Source organism: Eulemur rufifrons, chromosome 1 (assembly GCF_041146395.1).
Source record: "Eulemur rufifrons isolate Redbay chromosome 1, OSU_ERuf_1, whole genome shotgun sequence".
NCBI classification, from domain to species: domain Eukaryota; kingdom Metazoa; phylum Chordata; class Mammalia; order Primates; family Lemuridae; genus Eulemur; species Eulemur rufifrons.
Genome location: NC_090983.1, coordinates 68,947,155 through 68,968,794, shown reverse-complemented (window position 1 = coordinate 68,968,794; position 21,640 = coordinate 68,947,155). Strand labels below are relative to the sequence as shown.

Genomic DNA, 21,640 nt, shown 5'->3' with positions numbered 1-21,640 from the left:
AACTTCACACCCACTAAATAGTAACTCACCATTCCCCCTTTCCTTGATCCCTACTGTTCTGCTTTATGTCTTTATGAATTTGACTATTCAAGACAGCTCAAATAAGTGAATCATGCAATATTTTTTCTTTTGATACTGGCTTATTTCACTTCACATAATAACTTGAAGTTTCATTCATACTGTAGAATGTTTTAAAATTTCCTTCCTTTTCAGGTGGAATTATATTCTGTTGTGTGTATATACTACATTTTGTTTATACATTCATCCATTGATGGACACTAGGATTGCTTCCACCTTATGGTTATTGTGAATAATGCACCTGTCAGCATCGGTATATAAATATCTGGCCTATATGTGCTTTCAATACTTTTAAGTATATACCCAGGAAAAAAATGTTGTGTCATAGGATAATTCTGTGTTTAAGGTTCTAAGGAACAACCATATCATTTTCCACAGTGGCTGCATCATTTCCCATTTGTAATGCATAAGTGGTCCAACTTCTTCATATCTTTGCCAACACTTTTTTTTCTTTTCCTGATATCAACCATTATCACAGGCCCAAAGTGGTGTCACATTGTGGTTTTGATTTGTCTTTCCCTAATGATTAGTGATATTGATATACAAATGTACTTGTCAGTCGTTCGTATATCTTTGTTGAAGAAATAGCTATTGAAGCTCTGTGCCCATATTGAAATCATATTTTTGTGGTTATTGAGTTGTAGGAATTTTAAAATACATTCTGTATATTAATCCCTTATCACATATATAATTTGCAAATATTTTCTTGCATCATGTGGGTTGCCTTTTCACTCTGTTACTAGTGAACTAATGCACAAAAATTTTAACTTTTGATGAAGTCCAATTTTTTTCCATTTTTCTTCTGTTACTTATGCATTTAGTGTCATATCCAAGAAATTTTAAATATTTTTTAATTGAACTGAAAAAATGTATGAATGTGTATATATTCTTTCTTTAAGGAAATATAAAACTATTTATTGACCACTTTTCACCAGCATTTACAATAAACAATACACAGTTGGATAACATTCCAACTATTACAAAGTTATTGCTTTTCCTGGCTTCTACTGGACCAGAAGCAGTAACCCAAATACTTAAAAAATTGAGCCCACCTGTAAGGAATGAGTTAGAGTAAAGAAAAAACATGCAGGTCAATAGTTTAGATTACAAAAGTTTTTTTCACCCATTTATGCCAGCTGGTCCTAAACTGCCAACATTTCTAACCATTTGATGAGATTTCTGTGAGCCAAGTCTTAGGCATTCCATGAATCGTGACCTTTTAGTCAATATAGCACTGGTATTTCTACTTTTTGTAAAGGAATGACTTATTAGAGTAATCTTTGAATACCCATTTAACTAAGTCTTGATTAGCTAATTAAAGCACAACAAAATTTGTCTACTTTCTTCATCTGGGTGTGGAAGTTGTTGGTAGTAATAAAATTTTTCCTTTTAGGAACTTTGCCAACACTTGCACTTACATGACTACAGGTACATGTGGGGATTCTAATATGGCTGCTTTTAAACTATATGGTTTAAATTGTCTAATTAATTACACAATCATCTATTTAATTTGAAATGGTGTGGCTTTAAAAATATTTTCAGTTTAACTTGAAGTAACTTATTTCTTAGGTTGCTCAAAATGACGGCATCTCAGAAACATGGGCTTACCTATAGTTTTTCTTTTGGTGAATGTTTAAAAACAACAAAAAAAGAAAACCATTTACATACGCTTTGTTTATACACACACACAAAAACATAAAAAAACCAGAATTGTTCTTTAGGCATATGAGTTAAACAGAAGTTCTAATTGAGTAATGACTATGAATATACCATGATATCAAATGTTCTTTTCTTATAAAGGAGACAAATACAGAAAACTTTTATGTATTTGTTCAAAGTAATCAGTGCTATTGATGCAAAAAAAAAAAAAAAAAACCCAACAACGCTCCCCATACTGCTTTCAAAATGAACATATCAGACTTGCTTTTCATTAGAATATAGTTATTTCTTCATACTAGCAAATCAAAAACCAAGATGCAGATTTTATATGTGTGTGTGTGTGTATAAACACGTATAAGAAGCAATGTAAATATGTAAATAATTATTGTGCTTCATCTTCTGTCCAAGAATGCCAAGTTAGTCTCTCTTCATAAAAAGCAATTACAATTTGAGGACACTTCATATTTGCCTCTTCTGCCAGCACCAAGGCTGGCTCATCTAAATCTTTCCATTCCAAAAGAAACATCAATTCTCCGCTGCTGTCTGTGGCACCAATTATCCTTTCAGGATCAAGACCTCTGGCAAAACCTCTTGGTTTGTCAGCAGAGTCTCTTTTTTTCTTTGATTTGTCATTATCCGATTCATGGTCAGATAAAGATTTTCTGTTTGTACCATCTTTTTCTTCACCAGCTTTTTAAGAATTAAGAAAGGCTTCAATTAACTCTGGACAAGCTAAGTTTTCTTCAGGTTCCCAAGTATTGTCAGCATCTGCAAATCCCTCCACCTTCCCATTCATTACAAGTTGGCCCACTATTTTTCTACCACAGATTTTTCAGGCTCTGCCTCTTTGATGTTTTTACTCTTTTTATCCTACTTCTTTCCCGCTTTTTGCACTGTAGTTTTATTGGAGGCTATTTTTTATTGTAGACTTGAAGAGCTATTTACTGCCTCCAAGCTGCTCCAGGTCAGGGGTCTGCATAGTCTCCAGCCCCGCACACCTTCCACATATATATTCTTATAGAGAACTGTGGGAAACATTTGAATTTTACTTGGCATGAATGTAAAACTAAGGAGTTAAGTCTCTGAATCCTTTTGTAAGCAATCTAGGACAAAAAAGCTGTGTTGTCTGTTCTTAAATCTATCCTAAACTCTTTCAACATAGGCATTAAAATTGATTGGTAATGCCTAGTTAGGACATGATTTTCAAGACATATAGTCCAGAATGCATGATTTGTGTGTGTGTGTGTGTGTGTGTGTGTGTGTTTAAATCATACCAAAATATAGAGACTAAAATTTTAAACATCTTAATAAAGAACTGAAATCCCTCAGGAATATGTGTGTTCACGTTGTTCAAGTTTAAATATCTTATTCTAGTTGACTAATTACAAGAAAAGGAATTTCTTTTTTTTTCCTTTTTTGTTTTATTTCAGCTCATTATGGGGGTACAAAAGTTCAGGTTATATATATTGCCCATGCCACCCCATCCCCCCGAGTCTGAGCTTCAAGCGTGTCCATTCCCCAGACAGTGCACTTCGCACTCGTCATGTAGAAAAGGAATTTCTTAGAGCAAAATTTGTTGACATACCTAAGCAACAATGGAATCTTCAAAAGCCCATTTAACAAAAGGCTTTAAATGTGGTCACTATAGTCCCTTCCAGAGGAGATTCTTGTGTGTTCAGAGCTTGTAAGTAGTGCTGTCAACATGTTCCTTACCTTCCAAATATGCTATGGAACAGTAATGATGGCTTAGCATATTCAACGTGCCAATTTATTAGCATATAGGTAGAATCACACATTTCTACTAAATAACTATTTATCTTTTTCTTCATACATCTTTAAATTTCTTTAATAACTACGATGTTTTTCCTCTACTCTCATACCACAGGAATCATCAACATAGAAGACTTCTGTGACAAAATGTGAGGGGAATTTCTCCCTACCAGAAAGCAAGCAAGCAATTCTTCAGGGGACACCAACTGGGTATCCTCCGAGTCAGTTCTGACACTATCTACCTAGAGATAGTGACAGAGCCCACAGATTGAAAGCTAAGTCCCATAAGAAGGTCCTCTCTTTCCCACATCAGTCTGAAGTCCTGGCCTACAGAACTTTTGACTGAATGGTTTTAAGTTGGGGTCCACATGACCCCCTCTTCGGTTTTGATTAAGTTACTGGAGCAGGAATAGGACTCAGAGAAATACTTATTTATGTTTACCAGTTTATTATTAATATAAAGGATATTACAAAGGGTACAGGTGAAGAGATGCTTAGGGTAAGGTATAGAGGAAAGGATGGGGGAATGGAGCAGGAGCTTCCATGACTGCCCTGGGAACCTGCCCTTCAGGAACCTCCACATGTTCGGCTATCCAGAAGCTCTCTGAACCTTGTCCTCTTGGGTTTTTATGGAGGCATGATTATGTAAACATGATTGACTAAACCATTGGCCGCTGGTGATCAACTTGACCTCCAGGCCCTCTCCCCTCCCTGGAGTTTGGTCTGCTTTGGTCGTTCAGGTGACTGGCCCCAACCTGAAGCTACAAAAAAGACAGCATTATAGAGATTCCAAGGGGAACAAAGAGCAAACATATATTTCACAATATCACAACTATTAAATATTATTGAATTAGAATTTAAAGCACTTAAGCATTTGGGTCTTTATTATATGATAAGTAATATGTTTATACAACATTTAAAGAAATGTACACAACAATTGCAAGTTTAAAAAATATGATCATTTGGTGCTAAATTTAAATATTAATACAGAACTTAATGGGGAATGCTTTGGAAATAGGCTTTTGGTCTATTTATACATAGGGTCCTTTTACAAATATATTATTTCAGCATCACTGAAATTATGTATTTTGGTACAAGAATAACTCACATTTATGCTACATATGTACTATCTAATAAATGTAATAGAATTCTAAATCTAATTATTTAAAATATTATGTACACAGCCTAAAAATGACCAGTGAATACTCATCATTCTCTTCTAAATGTGTATTTTTCTCTCAATTGATGATTCAAAGTATCTCATTATCATCCATCTGTTAAATTAACTTTACTTATAATTAATGTCCTCTCCAATGAAAGCCTTATATACTTAAATAGAACAATGTACTAAAAAACAGGTTTTTTTTTAATAAATGGAAAATATTTCAACTTAAAATTTGAAACAGTATGCAGAACACCGTATCCTGTTAGTAGGTTGCATAAAAATTTTATGAAACGAATCAGAATGACTTGAGTCCTCACCATGCTAAACAGGAGGACACTAATGAGCCTACAATGAGTCTAAAACCACTGTGTTAATGCAGACTTCCAGCTCCTGTGTCTGCCTGGGGGCCCCCAAAACTGTGGTGATGTTAATGGTAGGTACAGAAATCCAAAACCAGGCTGCTCAGATTCTTCTGAACTTTTATACAAGACAGAGGGAGTGTGATTTTCCTGCTCTTGAGTTCCTAATTTGTGTGGTTTACTTTCTAGTAGTGAGTTCCAGTTATTGTCTCAGGTCCAGGTTAGGGACGTATCTACATTTAGTAGTTAAATAAATCTGATTTTGTTAGCCTATTATACAAAAAACATAATAATTATCAACCAAATAGTGTAGAAGAGTTTATGGTTAAAATCTTGTCTTCAGCATCACCCTTCCCAACTCCAGAGTTCCTATCCTGAGGCAATATTTTAACAGTCTTTCTGTTTTAGTTTCTTGTAGTGATTTCCTCCATAATTATAGATAATATTATTTTACTTCAATTTCTTAATTTATCAACTTCAGGCAGTACTTATTGACTTCATCTTAAAAAACTAAGCATCTCATCTTAGCTCCCACCTTCTGTTCCTCTCACTCTCTCAATATTTGATTTTTGTATTATTGGTTTATTAGTATTGATTACTTATATAACTTCAAACATTGTAACCAAAATTTTATTTCCTGTTTCAGCCACTTTTTAAAATGTTTGTTGACTCCTTGTTTTTTAATATAGAAAGCATAGTGCCCATAAAATTCTTTCTCTTTTCTCCTCCCTTTCCGTAGGCTATCTCTATTCATTTTAATTTTACATTGTCAAAATAATTAACATTATACTACATACTCAATCACAGCTAAAATATTCTTTTCTTTGCCTATGCATTGGCTCTGAAATTTGAAAATAGTTTTATTTTCATTTTGATTAGATAAATACTGCTTATTATTGGCATGTTAGGGTTTAATTTCATTCTGCCTCATGTCATTGTCCCCGAATAGTGTAGTTAATTTACAGCCAGATCTTCAATTTACTGCTTCCCTCATCTCTCATTTCAAACTACACCTGCTGATTAGGACCTAGATCCTCTCCTGGGTTTCATAAATAGTTATTCTCTTCTACCTCTGTAGCATCCAAGCAGCAGCCTCCTTTTATGTCTTCTAGAAGTTTAAAAATTTTGTCCTATAGTAACCACTCCCCTCTATTCTCTTTGGTGTTACAGATTTATTCCTTTTGTGTAACTATACTTTCATTTCAGGAGAGTATTTTGGCTGAAAGAAGGACAGTACGTTTGCATAGTCTTTCATCTTCAAAACGAATTCATGAAAATTGTAATTCTGCTAAGCTGTCTCCATGGTTCAGGCTTCCTCTTTCTAAATTAATGTGACAGTGATGGATTCTACATCTCAACTACTTTTCCATCATGTCTACTTGGTACTGGATCTTTTCCAAGGCCACTCAGGCAGGAAAAGCTAAAGAGGTTGGGTAAGGCCTCCGGGTATCATGGACACAATTAAGATACACACTACGGTAAGCTCTTGTTCTTTGGCCACCAGCATATAGACTAAGATATTTCAACCAAAGAAGTTGAGAAACTGTGGGGGAAATCTACTAATTTGAGATCAATGTTTCTCTTGACACCTAGATTCTGTTAAACTATACACCAATAATAGTCAAGCTGTGAGTCAGGTTAAAGCCTCAATACCATTTACAATAGCTACAAAGAAAATAAATTACCTAGGAAATACTTAATTAAGAAGCTGGAAAGATCTCTACAAAGAGAATTATAAAACACTGAGGAAATAAATCACAGATGACACAAACAAATGGAAAAACATATCATGTTTATGGATTGGTAGAATCAACATTGTTAAAATGTCCATATTACCTGAAGTCAGTTATAGATTCAATGCAATCCCTACCAAAATACCAATGTCATATTTCACAGACCTAGAAAAAATAATTCTATGCTTTGTTTAAAACCAGGAAAGAGCCCAAATAGGCAAAGCAATCTTAAGCAAAAAGAACAAATCTGGAGGCATCGTGTTACCAGAATTTAAACTATACTACAAGGCTACAGTAACCAAAATAGCATGGTGTTGGCACAAAATAGAGACACAGATCAATGGAACAAAACAGAGAACCCATATATAAAATCCACATACATCCAACTGATCTTTGACAAAGTAGTCAACAATAATATACACTGGGGAAAAGAAGCCGTATTCAATAAATGGTGCTGAGAAAATTGGATAACCACATGTAGAAGATTGAAACAGGATCCCTATCTCTCAACACTCACAAAAATTAATCCAAGATGGATAAAAGATTTAAATGTAAGCCATGAAACCATAAGAAATCTAGAAGAAAATGTGGAAAAACTCTTCTATTCATAGATACTGGCCTAGGCAAAGAATTCATGAAAAAGACCCCAATTGTAATCACAGCACAACAAAAATAAATAAATCGGACTTGATGAAATTATAAACCTTCTGCACAGCTAATGAAATAATCAACAGAGAAAATAGACAACCTACAGAATGGGAGAAAATATTTGCAAGCTATACATCCAATAAAGGGCTAATAACCAAAATCTACAAAGAACTCAAGTAAATCAGCAAGAGAAAAACAAACAACCCCATTAAAAAGTGGGCAAAAGACAAGAACAGAAGCTTTTCAAAAAACGTTAGACAAATGGCCAATAAACATACAAAAAATGCTCAACATCACTAATCATCAGGGAAATGCAAATTAAAATCATGAGATATCGCCTTACCACAGTTAGAATGGCTTTTAATGAAAAAATCCAAAAACAATAGATGCTGGCATGGATGCAGAGAAAAAGAAACACTTACACAGTGTTGGTGGAATTACAAATTAGTATAACCTCTATGAAAAACAGTAAGGAGATTCCTCAAATAACTAAAAGTAGACTTACCATTTGATCTAACAATTCCACTACTGGGTATTTACCCAGGGGAAAAGAAGTCATTTTATCAAAGAGCCACCTGCACATCAATGTTTATTGCAGCATAATTCACAATTACAAAGATGTGGAATCAACCCAAGTGCCCATCAATTCATGAATGGATTAACAAAATGTGGTACATGTATACTAAGGAATAATATGTAGCCAGGAAGAAAGCTGAATTAAGGCCTTTTCAATAATTTGGATAGAACTGGAAACCATTATCCTAAGTGTAGTATCTAAAGAATGGGAAATAAACCACCACATATACTCACTATTAAATTGGAATTAACTGATGACCACACATGTGAACAGAGGGAAGTATCAATAAAACTCAGTGGAAATCAGGGGGTATGGGAGAGGAACAGGTGGGTGAAACCTACCTAACAGGTACAATGAACACTATTTGGGTGATGGGCACCCTTATAACCCTGACTCAAGCATAACAAAATTGATACATGTAACCAAAAACCCCCATAATATTTTTGAAATAAAAAAATAAATAAAATTTTAAAATTTTAAAACAATTTTTAAAAAGCAGATTACATAATTTCATACAATGTCAGAAGGGAAAATGGTAGATGAAAATGCCAAGTAACAAAAAAATAAGAACAGAAAAATACGATCGGGCACAGTGGCTCACACCTGTAACCCAAGCACTCTGAGAGGCCAAGGCAGAAGGATCCCTTGAGCTCAGGAGTTTGAGACCAGCCTGAGCAAGAGCCAGATCCCATCTCAATTAAAAAACAACAAAAAACATTCCTTGAATAGCTCCAGGGAGAGACAAGAGAATAGAAAAATGCCTAATAAACAAGTTGTGATTTGTTTGCAAAAAAAATTGTTTTTGAATAGAAAACATGCTAAAAGACAAAAGCACATAATGACACATTTTTAAAATATATAATTTGATTGTTTCATTTAAATGTAGCAACATATGTTTATAAGAAAAATGGAAAAATACAGACAGAAAGAATGTCAGAATGTTTAAAGCCAATAGGAGGAGGTTTTTTTGTTTTGTTTTGTTTTGTTTTTTAAGAAAAAAACCTCATTGACATGCCCAGGGCAAGAACTTGCATTGTGAAATTTTGCAAAGAATTCCACTTCCAGAGGGCAACCTACATCAGGACTAATGTTTAAGAACAGCTTGAATTTTATAGGCAAAGTGTGGCAAAACTACTTTAATAAAGCTAACCCCTGCTGTTCTTGCTGATGGTACCTCCTGCAATGTATTAAAACTTCTCTGTGTGCCAAATGACTGTGGATTTAATCCACAATCATTACAATATCCAGCTTTTAAAATCCTGGAGACACAAAGCTTATAACTAAGGAACATGACAAAAGACTAGTAGGGTTCCAATTGGGAATCCAGTTATCTCTAAGATTTTCATATAATTATGTGTAATTGGTCAGCACATGAACAAAATCCTTGTTTCTATCAGAGTATTTTTAAAACAGGTTTTTCTGAATTGAGATTTAACTTTTGTTTTCATAAACTTTCATGTTATGTACTTAAATTAACATGCAATTCTCAGATTTGTCTTGTTAGCAAACTGTGAGAAACTTACAAATAAACCAGGAGAAACTCTAATTTTCCCAGTTAGGGGAAAAGTCATAGTTAGGGCTAATGTGGTTTGACCAAAGTATATAAACAGTTCACATTTCATAGTCATTTCAACATTTCAAATGCAATCATTTGTTAAAAAATATAATTTTTTCATATATTTCAACAAATATGAATTTATTATCCATCTCAAATGACATGTTTTCTATTTGCACAGTCTAATTATAGACCAATTAACAATATGGAGTTAAAACACATACCATGTATTTTAATGCCCTATGTAGAATCAGACAGATGTTGCATTTCAATATGAGAAAATATGATTAATCATCTGACACTTAAAATGGTTTTAAATGATGATGAATGACATATAATTCTGTGATCCTTGATGCCTCCAAGTATACATAGGCAAAGCATCTTTACTTGATTCAATATTTACAATTATTTAGGATGGAGGACTCTTGAGTACAAATATAATTGTTTGGTAATTTTAACAAACAAATGGTAAGTTCACAATTTATTGGCCATTTGGAATTGTCTCTAGCTCTTATGCTGTGTTTACTGAGATATAGACAGGTTGCAATGTTGCGGTATACTGTATGGTTTTACTACCTAGAATATAATTTCTTTTAGTCTAAAGCTAATTTATTTTATTCCTCCTCCTGGGATCCTATACTAATCAGAGATCAAAAAACAGCTTGAGCTATTTATTCTACCACCAGCTGCTTGAGGTGCTCTGAGCTCTCACTACAACTCTGTTTTAAAGGGGGGAAAGCAAATATGGAGAAATTAAGGAAAGAATACAAAAAGTATTGTTAAATGTAAAATAAAGGTATAAACCCAGAAATTTCCTATAAGTCATGAGTGATTATATTCTGACAGGTAGGAAGAAACATTGCATTTCTATTGTCATTTTCCATTGTTCAAACACCTAATCATGCCTATCATAAGAGGGGCTCATATTTCAAAAGTAAAAGCAATAGTATTATATAAATAACTTGGTTTTGAAATAGCTGTATCATAATCTTGTGCTTTTTTCGCTTTTCTTAAAATTATAATTTGTTATCGTTTGCCTACAATTGGTTTTATTAAATGAAAGGTAATTTGATATTAAACAAGAAAATATACGATAATACACCAACATATTTTATTAAGTCGCCATGGATCTATCTCTTAAACAGAGGTGACCATCTAAATTCTAGTGGATTTCATTTGTGACATCAAGTCATACCATGGAACATAGGTCTCAGCTATAAAGTTTTAATTCTATTACTGAGTCTTTCGGAAAACTTCAAGCAGAGAAAATTATGTTTAAATAAAGAATTTTAAAAAAGACAACTGTCATTAATTCTTCAAAGGAAAAGGCAATAAAAGTCAAAATTAATAAGTGTAGATCAATGTGGAAACTGGAACCCTCAAGCCAGACTGCAGGGGTTCTAATTTGAGCTACACCACTTAGTAGCTATGTGACCTTGGGCCAATTATCACGTCTGTGCCTCATCTACAAAATGTGGACAGAACAGTATGTACCATATGGGCTTCTTATATGAATTACATTAATAAATGTATATATAAAAGAGTTTAAAATAAATGCTTAGTGTAAATAAGCATTACAGGAGTGTTCTTTCTTGCTGTCATTTATTTAAATTAAGTATTATCCCACATTGCTATATAAAACGAACCCCCCAGTGCATGTTCTGTGGGCTGACTATGACTCTGACTGCAGATAACAAATGTGAAAAGTCTTTATTCAGAGAATGACTATTCCCTATTATTTAATACCTACAGTGATCCACATATTTTTGACACCTGTGTGGCCCTTGCAGTCATTTAGGTTTATGATGTGGCGCTATGTAGAGAACTACTCAAATGAATCTTCTAACATATTAGGTAGCAGAACACTAATGCTTTACAAAAAATGAGAAGTTTCTAATCATATTCCTCTTTTCCTGCATGCCCTCTAATTTACCTATGCCTTTCCTTGTCAATGAACATTGATACTTTGTTGTATATGATAGTAGACTTTATATTATACTTCTCTGTTCTTTGACTGAGTCTTATGTGTTTTTCTGTACTATAGTAAACTAGAGAAACATGAGCTAATGAATTGTTAGCTCAGTTTCCTGTCCTGGACTCAGGTCTCATAAGGGTCTTATAGACTCCACATGATATTTTATTTACTTCTAATCTATTTTATTGTATATATTTTGTAACACATATATATTATTTCATTTTTTAACATGTATAAATACTTCAAGAGATATTTCAGTGTATTAGAAGTTAATAATATTTTAAAATATTATTTAGGGAATATCAAAATCATGAAAAAGATGACCTTATATAAAACGGTCTATCATATAAGGAAATTATTCCAGAGGAAAGCCTTAAAGAGCAATAATGAATTTTCTTACAACTTTAACAATAATAAGAATTTTAATAATAAATAATTTTATTATAGGCATATTAATAATAAAGAAAATAGGTTGTACTCTAAAAATTATAATTTTTTAAATGGATTTAAATAAACTTCATTTGGTTCATAGCAACATTGGATGTAATCACATGAAAATCACAAGCCTTAAGGTAATTTAATGCTGCCTCTTTATGGCCAGTATATCTTGGTTTGTTTTGCCATGCTCCTCTGTTTCTGCTCAGTGAAGAAGCAGGTGGCCACAATGTGCTCTGGAGACTCTATTCTCTATTTGTCTGGGACCCAGAATTTGAAAACTATTGACTTACAGATGAGAATTTCATCAGAATCCAACTGCATATAGAATAAAGCAAACTGGGTCCCTATTGAAGAGTAATCTGATTTGTCGTTCTGTGAACATCAAACCCCGATGGCATCAGACGCTCTCTGCTCTTCCCCCTGTATTGCCCTTCCCAGGAGAAAGAGCAGACTACGCTCTGAAATTCAAGGTTCGTGTAGACTTAAGGGTAACAAACACTTCTAAGGCACAAGACCTATTATTGCTTCAAAAATTGGTCAAAACTGTTTTCCTTGTTGAATAATCACGAGGTAAGAGTAAAAAAAGAAGGATTTTAATTATGGGTCCATTTTCAAAAACACTTTGAGTCCTCAGTTTAGATTAGCAAGAGCCCAAATTTCTTAAGCCACAATACCGATAATCAGACTTCAGGTAGAGTCTGCTCCTGTGTGTGTTGGATCCTTAATTAGAGGTATTTATGTAACATTTTTCTGTGAAATGAAGAGACTGAAGGCCTGAAGATATTCATAAGTATGCAGCAAGCCAGTCTACAGCAACAATATGGGGAATACTTCAGGTCTTCTAGCATTTCAAAACTCTATAGGCAATCGTGGGAAAGGCATGAAAATCAACGGCACGAATAGAACACGTTTCAGACAGGGCTTATTAAAACCAGAATGCAACAGTTCAAATGTTTTATAGCCCATGGTGCTTAGACTTGAGAATAAAAATAGATGGAGATAGAAAATACTAAGTTGGCTGGGTATTTTATAAAAACCCAAATCAGAAAGAAAGCAGTCACTCACAGAATTATGCTGGTTTATAAATAGTAACTGAGCAGGTGGCACCCACATCAGAGTATGTGGGTTTGAATCCTGGTTCTGCCACCTACTAGTTGGATGTCCCGGAGAAAGGTATTTCACACCTCTGTGCTTCATTTTTCTCATCTATACAAGGGAGATGACAATAATAACAGTACCTTCTTCATAGAGTCATTTGAAGGTCAAATTAATTAAGATCTGCAAACTGCTAGTGTATCTGGTCTTTGTGGATACTCAATGGTTCATTCTTATTAAATACGTGAAAAAAAAATGAAGAACTAGCTAATGAGAAAAAGAATTAACATGAAAAGCATAGATAAAACTTAAGTGACAATCAACATGATCAAAGCATAGCCATTGTTTTTCCTCATTTAATCATCATCTTTCACATAATAGATTCAGAGCCATTAAAGAAATTTCACACGTGGTAGATAAAGGTGAGGTTTTCCTCAGTCAAAAAGTTTATTTAGTTCTACATTACAGTATGTGCAGGCCAGAGTTACTGAAAACTTTATTACATAATATATTTTAAGGTTTCTCACATTTTGGAACATTTATCAATACACCTTTGCTCTCCTGTGTCTCTTACTCTTCTTTATTTTTATTATTTATAAGTTTATCTTTTAATTTTTAACACATTCTAATCTCTTTTACATAATCTCAACAGCTAACACTAAAAAAGTAATTTTTTTTCCTGCAAATTGAATTCAAGATGTTTTTAGTATTATTTAATTATTGCTTAGGTGCTAGGTTTTATTTTGGACAGACATAGAAGATATCCAAAGTTAACACTAGGTTATTATATAGCCTATTCAAAAAGTCTCAGGTAGGTGGGAACTGCTGGGTTATGGTTCTTTGTTTTTTTGTAGAATCTCTATTTGCATCAACATTCATTAGTTTTTATACAATATTCCAAATTCCCTGGAACAATTTTTGATATAATTTTTTCCTATTTTCTTTTATAATTTCACATTATGATCTGCATCATTTAAACCAAGTATAAATAAAGCAACTGTTCTGTACAAAGCAGACAAAGGAAGTGGTTGCCTAGCAACAGAAATCACAGAACAGATCCTGAACTCCTACTCAGATGGAAGCTTCATACCCCAGCCTGGTGGTGAAAGCATTTCTGAGTATCCATTCTCTTACTGTTCATGTCCCTCACACTGGGAAAAGAGGCAGCTTTTGATCTTGCTTTTAAATGGAATTGGAAATTAATAGGCTTCAGTAAAGTTTGTACCATTTCTTCCAGGTTCCTGAATTACTATGTTGAAGAGGATGAAAAATTTCCACACTTGACATGTTCATGCTTTTGTTTTAAAGCTGATTAACTATGTACCTGAAAATTATTCTGAATGCTCATGGGGTGACCATATGGGCTGAGCTGGAGATTAAAATGCATCTGAATCTGTGTGTGAACAGATCCAAAACAAGCACTGGGACATCCTAGAAACTAAGTTAGCTTGATTCTCCCATATTGGGAATGCTGTTGTGTGCAGCTCTGGGAATTGCATATGAGGGTTTGTGAACTGACGCAAATTACAACTAATTTAGATTTTAATTCATGTCATAATTCCGTATGTTTGAGCATAGAAATCTTCAAAAATCAAAAATGACAGATAGATGTTGTTCTTTTGCCTTGTGTGTGTTTTTAAATTTCTCTCTTAAATTAGTAAAAAGACCAGTATAATTTAAAATTATTTTTAATTATTTTGAGATTGTAAGTTAGGATTTGTATTTCTTTATGAGTGTCAGGTGCACAGAATTGCATCAACTTTAGTTTCTTTTTCTTATAAGATCACTACATTATGTGATTATGTATCACCATGAGTCCTTGCAAGGCCTCTTGCATTTTAAATGTTTACTTAGTAATCAATATATTTATTTTGAGTGCCTACTATGTTTCTAGTTACCTTCCATGGATAAGTCAAGCCTTGTCATTGATGCCAAATTCATGGGCTGACTCATATACAGATTCTGAGAAGCCAAGATTGAGCAGCTTGGAATGCCCTTCTGAGTGGGCAAACTAAACTTAATTTATACTATAAATATCAAACCAAGTGAAATATAATAGATATTATAGAAGCAGCATAAAGTGTCATTTGTAAGGGGAGAGCATGTAAGACCAAGGACAAAAGAAAGTAACAATAGAACAGGAGCCAATGTGTTCATGGAGACATGGGGAGAGTACAAAAAGGAATGAAGTGGTTGAGGACCTACCATGAACCATGAACCAATCATCTTAGGAGGCAGTAGAATATTCTTAGTGGGGACTCTCTATGTGGGTATGGGGGGCAAATGCATCACTGAAGGTAATATGTTCTGAATTTCTAAGGCATTGTGTTCCAAGTTTTGAGAATCAAGTGAATAAACAAACAAGCATAGCTGTCCATGAGAGTTCACAGTTAAAGGGGGAAGGTGAAAATGTAAATAAATTATTCAGATAAAGTATGACAAGTGCAGAAATAGAGATGATCACAAGGGATATTGCAGAGTTAAAGGGAATAATGGGAAAAATAATTCTGCAGAGGGGAAGTGTGGCCAGAATAGGCTTTGCTTAGATAAATAGCATTTTCTGTAAGTTCCAGAGATTTCCAGGCACATCTCCACAGAGATTTAATATCCATTACACACAGTCTACAGGCATACTTTGGAGATGTTGTAGGTTCTGTTTCAGCTAGTGTAATAAAGCTAATAAAGTCAGTCACATGAATTTTTTGGTTTTCCAGTGCATAGAGGGGTTATGTTTACACTATACTGTAGGCTACTAAGTGTGCAATAAAATTATATATAAAAAACCCATACACAACAACTAAAAATATTTTATTGCTAAAAATGCTAATGATTACCTGAATTTTCAGCAATTATAATATATTTGCTGGTGGAGATAATATTTATAATATTCTTGCCTCAATATAGATAGCTGCTAACTGATCAGGGTGATGGTTGTTGAAGCTTGAGGTGGCTGTGAAAATTTCTTAAAATAAAACAAAAATGAAATTTGCTACATCAATGGATTCTTCCCTTCATGGAAGATTTCTCTGTGGTATGGGATGTTGTTTGATAGCATTTTACCTACAGAACTTCTTTCAAACTTAGAGTCAAGCCTCTCAAATTCTACTGCTGTTTTATCACCTGTTATGTAATATTCTAAATTCTTTGTTGTCATTTTAACAATGTCCACATCATTTTCACCAGAAGTAGATTGCACCACAAGAACTATTTTCTTTACTCAATCATAGAAAGCAATTCCTTATCTGTTCACATTTTATCATGAGATTGCAGTAATTCAGTCAAATCTTCAGGCTTCACTTCTAATTCTAGTTCTCTATTTCCACCACATCTGCAGTTATTTCCTCCACTGAAGTCTTGAGGCCCTCAGAGTCATCCATGCCAGTTGGAATCAACTTCTTCCAAATGTCTGTTAATGTTGATATTTTGGTCTCCTCCCATGAATCAAAAATGTTCTTAATGACATATACAATGGTGAATTTTTTCCCAGAAGGTTTCCAATTTCCTTTTCCCAGATCCTTCTGAGGAATCACTATCTATGGCTGCTATAGCCTAATGAAATTTATTTCTTAAATAATAAAACTTAAAAATCAAATTACTCCCATGGACTGCAGAATGGATATTGTTTTAGCAGTCATGAAAACAACACTAATCTTGTATATCTTATAGCAGCTCTTGAGTGACCAGGTGCATTGTCAATGAACAGTAATATTTTCAAAGAAATCTTTTTTTTTCCCCTGAGCAGTAGGTCTCAACAGTAGACTTAAAATATTCAGTAAACCATATTATTATCAGATGTGTTGGTAGCCAGGCTTTGTTGTGCCATTTATAGAGCACAGGTAGAGTAGATTTAGCAGAATTCTTAAGGGACCTAGGGTTTTTAGAGTGGTAAATGAGCATTGGCTTTAACTTCAAGTCACCAGCTGCATTATCCCATAACAAGAGAGTCAGCCTTTCCTTTGAAATTTTGAATCCAGGCATTGACTTTGCCTCTGTGGTTATGAAGGTTCTTAATGGCATCTTCATCAATTATCTTAGCTAGATCTACTGGATAACTTACTATAGCTTCTATATTAGCACTTGCTGCCTCACCTTGTACATTTATATTACAGAAATAGCTTCTTTCCTTAAACTTCATGATTCAACCACTAATTGCTTCAGTATTTCTTCTGCAGCTTTCTCACCTCTCTCTATCTTTATAGAATTAAAGAGAGTCAGGGCCTCGCTCTGGGCTAGGATTTGGCTTGAGGGAATGTTATGGCCGGTTTGATCTATTCAGACCACTTAAACTTTCTCTGTATTAGCAATATGATTGTTTTGATTTCTTATTAATCGTGTGTTCACTGGAGGAGCACTTTTAATTTATTTCAAGAACTTTTCCTTTGCATTCACAACTTGACTAACTATTTGGATCAGTAGGCCTAGCTTTCATTCTGTCTCTGCTTTCTGCATGCCTTCCTCTCTAAGCTTAATCATTTCTAGCTTTTGATTTAAAGTGAGACATGTGGTGTGTATACACACACACACCATGGAGTACTACTCAACTATAAAAAATAGTGAACTACCTATTGTATTATCCTGGATGGAGCTGGAGCTGTTTTAAGTGAAGTATCATAAGAATGGATAAACAATCATCACATGTACTCATCATATAGGGATCGTCCCTGAGCAGGAATTGGCTTGAGCTCAGAGTCAGCGAAGCTGGACGTGCTTCTTGGGTCCAAAGGTCAATGGGTCCAGAATGCCCCTTGAAGCTAGAAGTCAATGGGTCCAGACACGGCCAGGCCCATTGACTGCTGAATGCTTCTTGGAGCTAAAGGTCAATGGCCTATTGAAATAGACAAACTGTTTCCTATGGCAAATAGCCAAGGTGTGTCTCATTGTCCTGCACACCAAAGGTTAAGATGCAAATGTTTGCCTTCCCTTGAGCAATTTCCATAAGAAATGGAACATGTCTCCTCAGGGCTCTAAACATAGTCACATACCAGGAAGTAGCTGCTGGACAATAGGAGTATAAAAATAAAGCGACTGGCGTGTTTTCGGCACTGCAGTCTTTACCATCTATGTGTGTCTGTGTGTTTTTTTCTGTGTGTCTGTATGTATGTTTATGTGTTCATCCCCCATTCTGTAATCGGGCACAACACATCATTAAATCGGGACTAATTTATCAACACTAATATACACATATGGGAAGTAACATTCATCAGCTGTTGGGCAGGTGGGAGGGAGAAGGAAGGGATGGGCAAATTCACACCTAAGGGATGTGGTGCAGAATGCCTGGAGGATGGGCACACCTATAGCTCTGACTCAGATGGTACAAAGGTAACTTATGTAACCAAAGTGTTTGTACCCCCTTTATACTACTAAATTAAAAAAAAAAAAAAAGAAACAAAAAAAAAAAAGAAAAAAAGAAAATGAGATATGTGAGACTCTTCCTTTTACTTGAATGCTTAGGGGTCATTGTAGGGCTATTAGTTGGTCTAATTTCAATATTGTTGTGTCTTAGGGAATAGAGAAGCTCAAGGAGAGGGAGAGAGATGGGGGAATATCTTGTCAGTGGAGCAGTCAGAACACACACAACATTATGGATTAAATTTGCTGTCTTTTTGGATTAGGTTTCATGGTGCCCCGAAACAATTGCAATAGTAACATCAAAGATCATTGATCACAAATCACCATAACAGATGTAAATAATCATAAAATATTTGAAATATTGTGAGAATTACCAAAATGTGACACAGACACACAAAATAAACACATGGTGTTGGGAAAATGGTGTCAATGGACATGCTTCATGCAGAGTTGACACGAACCTTCAATTCATAAATACATAGTATCTGTGAAGTGCAAGAAAATGTAGTTCAATAAAACAAGGTATGCCTGTACTTCCCAAAGACATGGCTTCCCAAAGTTCCTGGAGTTCTATCAGTAGCTATCAATGATAGGGCTTTTCTCACTTGCCCAAATCAGGACTAGTTTAGAGCTTGCCCTCTCAGAGCAGTTGCCTCTCTCCTTCTCTAACACAAATGCATATATTCTTTCCCAAAGTTCTTTTTAATTTTAGTAAAGCAGGTTCTTTCTCTAAAGACCTACAGTGACTGCACAAAAGTAACATAGAATATGAGTAGTTTAGAGACACTCAAGTAAGTGTTCTTTTTAGTTCTGTGATTGTTTTCACAGTTTGAAACTTGCTGTGAAATGAAAACATACACATAGCTAAACAGAAAATCCTACCGGAACTGGCCAAAGTGCTAATTTTTTATTTCCCTCTCACCTCTCTAGTTCATTGTGGTGAAATGAATATGATCTGCATGGAGATTCATAGCAGGTAGGTGGCTCTGCATATAGATTGCTTCAAACTATGTCTGCAAAAGTCAAAGTCTCTACATATTCCATAGACTGGCCCTGCTTGTACTTCCACCTTCCATGCTGTTTTAGAATGCAGCTTTCATTTGAATTGCACATTAGGACATTTCCTATTCAAAATTTTTTCTTCTTTCTGTGTGACATATAACATTAGAAGGCACTGGAAGTTCTGTGGGTAGGATGGAAGTTAAAACTTAGATCATTCACCCGAGAAATTATTCAAATGGCTGTGAAACAATATTTTTCCTTGGAGGGTAGCAGGGTGAGAAAAGTGAGCACAGGAAATTGAAGACTTAGAAGTGACATTTGGACTCCATCATTTACTTACCATATGTCTTTGTTAGGTAGTTGAAGAGATAGGCGCTTAATTTCCTTTGCTGCAAAATTAAATTAATGCCAAACTCTCAGTGTTGGTATCACGATTAATTAAGATAAGCAGAATTAAAGGGCTCAGTATATAGCAAGTCCTTAACAAACAGTGGACCCCATCCCCTTAGTCTCCCTGTTTGTTTTGTCTGGATGCCATCAGCCTTATTTCTTGATGGGACTGGGATTTGGATGGTTTGGACATATCTATTAATTAATGCTAATTTGTGAATTTAAGCATTGAGTGTTGTCTCATCTCTGCTCTAGTAAAAAACTCCTTCCTGAAAGACTTGCATCCTGTCATACCAAATTTTGTGTGGTCTTGAGCACCTTTCTACTGTGAACCTGAAACTCTGAGTGACTTCTCCTAATTTCTCAGGCCTCGCCTAGCTGGCAAGTGGAGTTTATTTGGTAATTTACAAAAATCTTCAGTTTGTGATATAACATTTACACAGAGCTGTATCTATGATAATTAGACTTAGTATCCAGAATTCTTTAATTTTTTTCATTTTTATTTGATACATAATATATTTGTACATTTTTATGGAGTACATGTGATATTTTGATACATACATAGAATGTATAATGATCAGAATTAGAGTTCCTGCATTGCAGAAACTGCTGGCACCTGAAAAGGAATGTTTTCCATACATTGATTAGAGATCATGGATAGTTAGGGGATATGTCTTCTCTTGTATTTGTATTTGTTTGTTTATTCATTAACTTATTTATCACATACTTATTGATCAATTATTTATATATGCTAGTTATATTCCACATGACCTTGTATTTGCCAGGCTTTACATTGCAAGGCATAGATCATGACTATTATTTTCCCATAGTAATGTGATTCGTAAGATGCCTTACACACAAGATGTCACTCAATTCTATTGAAAATGATTCTTGGGAAAGAATTGCTGTAGAACATTTACTTTAGTATTCTCTGGTTTCCTATGATAGGATAGATAAAATAGAGATGGGTTGGTTGATTTAATTAATATACAGGCAATAACTTAATTTTTTTGTTATATGTACTGATTTTTTATTATTTAAAATTAGCCACCTATATTGTATCACACGCATGCTTAACTTTGACAACTTAGTATTCCTTTGGCATTCTTTTTAAATTTTTAATAATTATGGATACATAATGGTTTATATATTTATAGGGTACATGTGATGTTTTGATACAGGCATATAATATGTAATGATCAAATCAGGATAATTGGAGTATCCCTTACCTCAGCCATTTATCATTTCTTTGTGTTAGGAACATTACAATTCCACTCTTAGTTACTTTAAAATATACAATAAATTATTGTTAACAATAGTTATCCTATTGTGCTACCAAATACTAGATATTATTCATTCTATCTAACTGTACTTTTACACTCATTAGTCATCTCTACTTTATTCTCCTCTCCCCACTACCCTTCTCAACCTCCGGTAACCATCATTCTACTCTCTAGCTCCATAAGTTCATTTTAAAAAAATTTTAGCTCCCACATGTGAGTGAAAATGTATGATATTTGTCTTTCTGTGCCTGTTTTATTTCACTTAACATAATGTTCTCCAGTTCCATCCATATTGTTGTAAATACAAGATTCCATTCTTTTTTGTGGCTGAATAATATTCCATTTTTTTATATGTACTGCAACTGCTTTATCCATTTATTCGTTGATGGACACTCAGGTTAATTCCATATCTTGGCTATCGTGAATAGTGCTGCAATAAACATGGGAGTGCAGATATCTTTTCAATGTACTGATTTCACCTCCTTTGGATATATATCCAGCAGTGGTATTGCTGGATCATATGGTAGTTCTACTACTTTTTTGAGGAACCTCCATACTATTCTC

At 34.3% G+C, this 21,640-nt stretch overlaps 1 pseudogene; it reads right to left on the bottom strand.

The window, feature by feature from the left end:
- Positions 1 to 2,119: 2,119 nt before the first annotated feature.
- The window catches only part of LOC138387422 (chromobox protein homolog 3 pseudogene), a 108,982-nt pseudogene continuing 89,461 nt past the window's right edge, over positions 2,120 to 21,640 (bottom strand).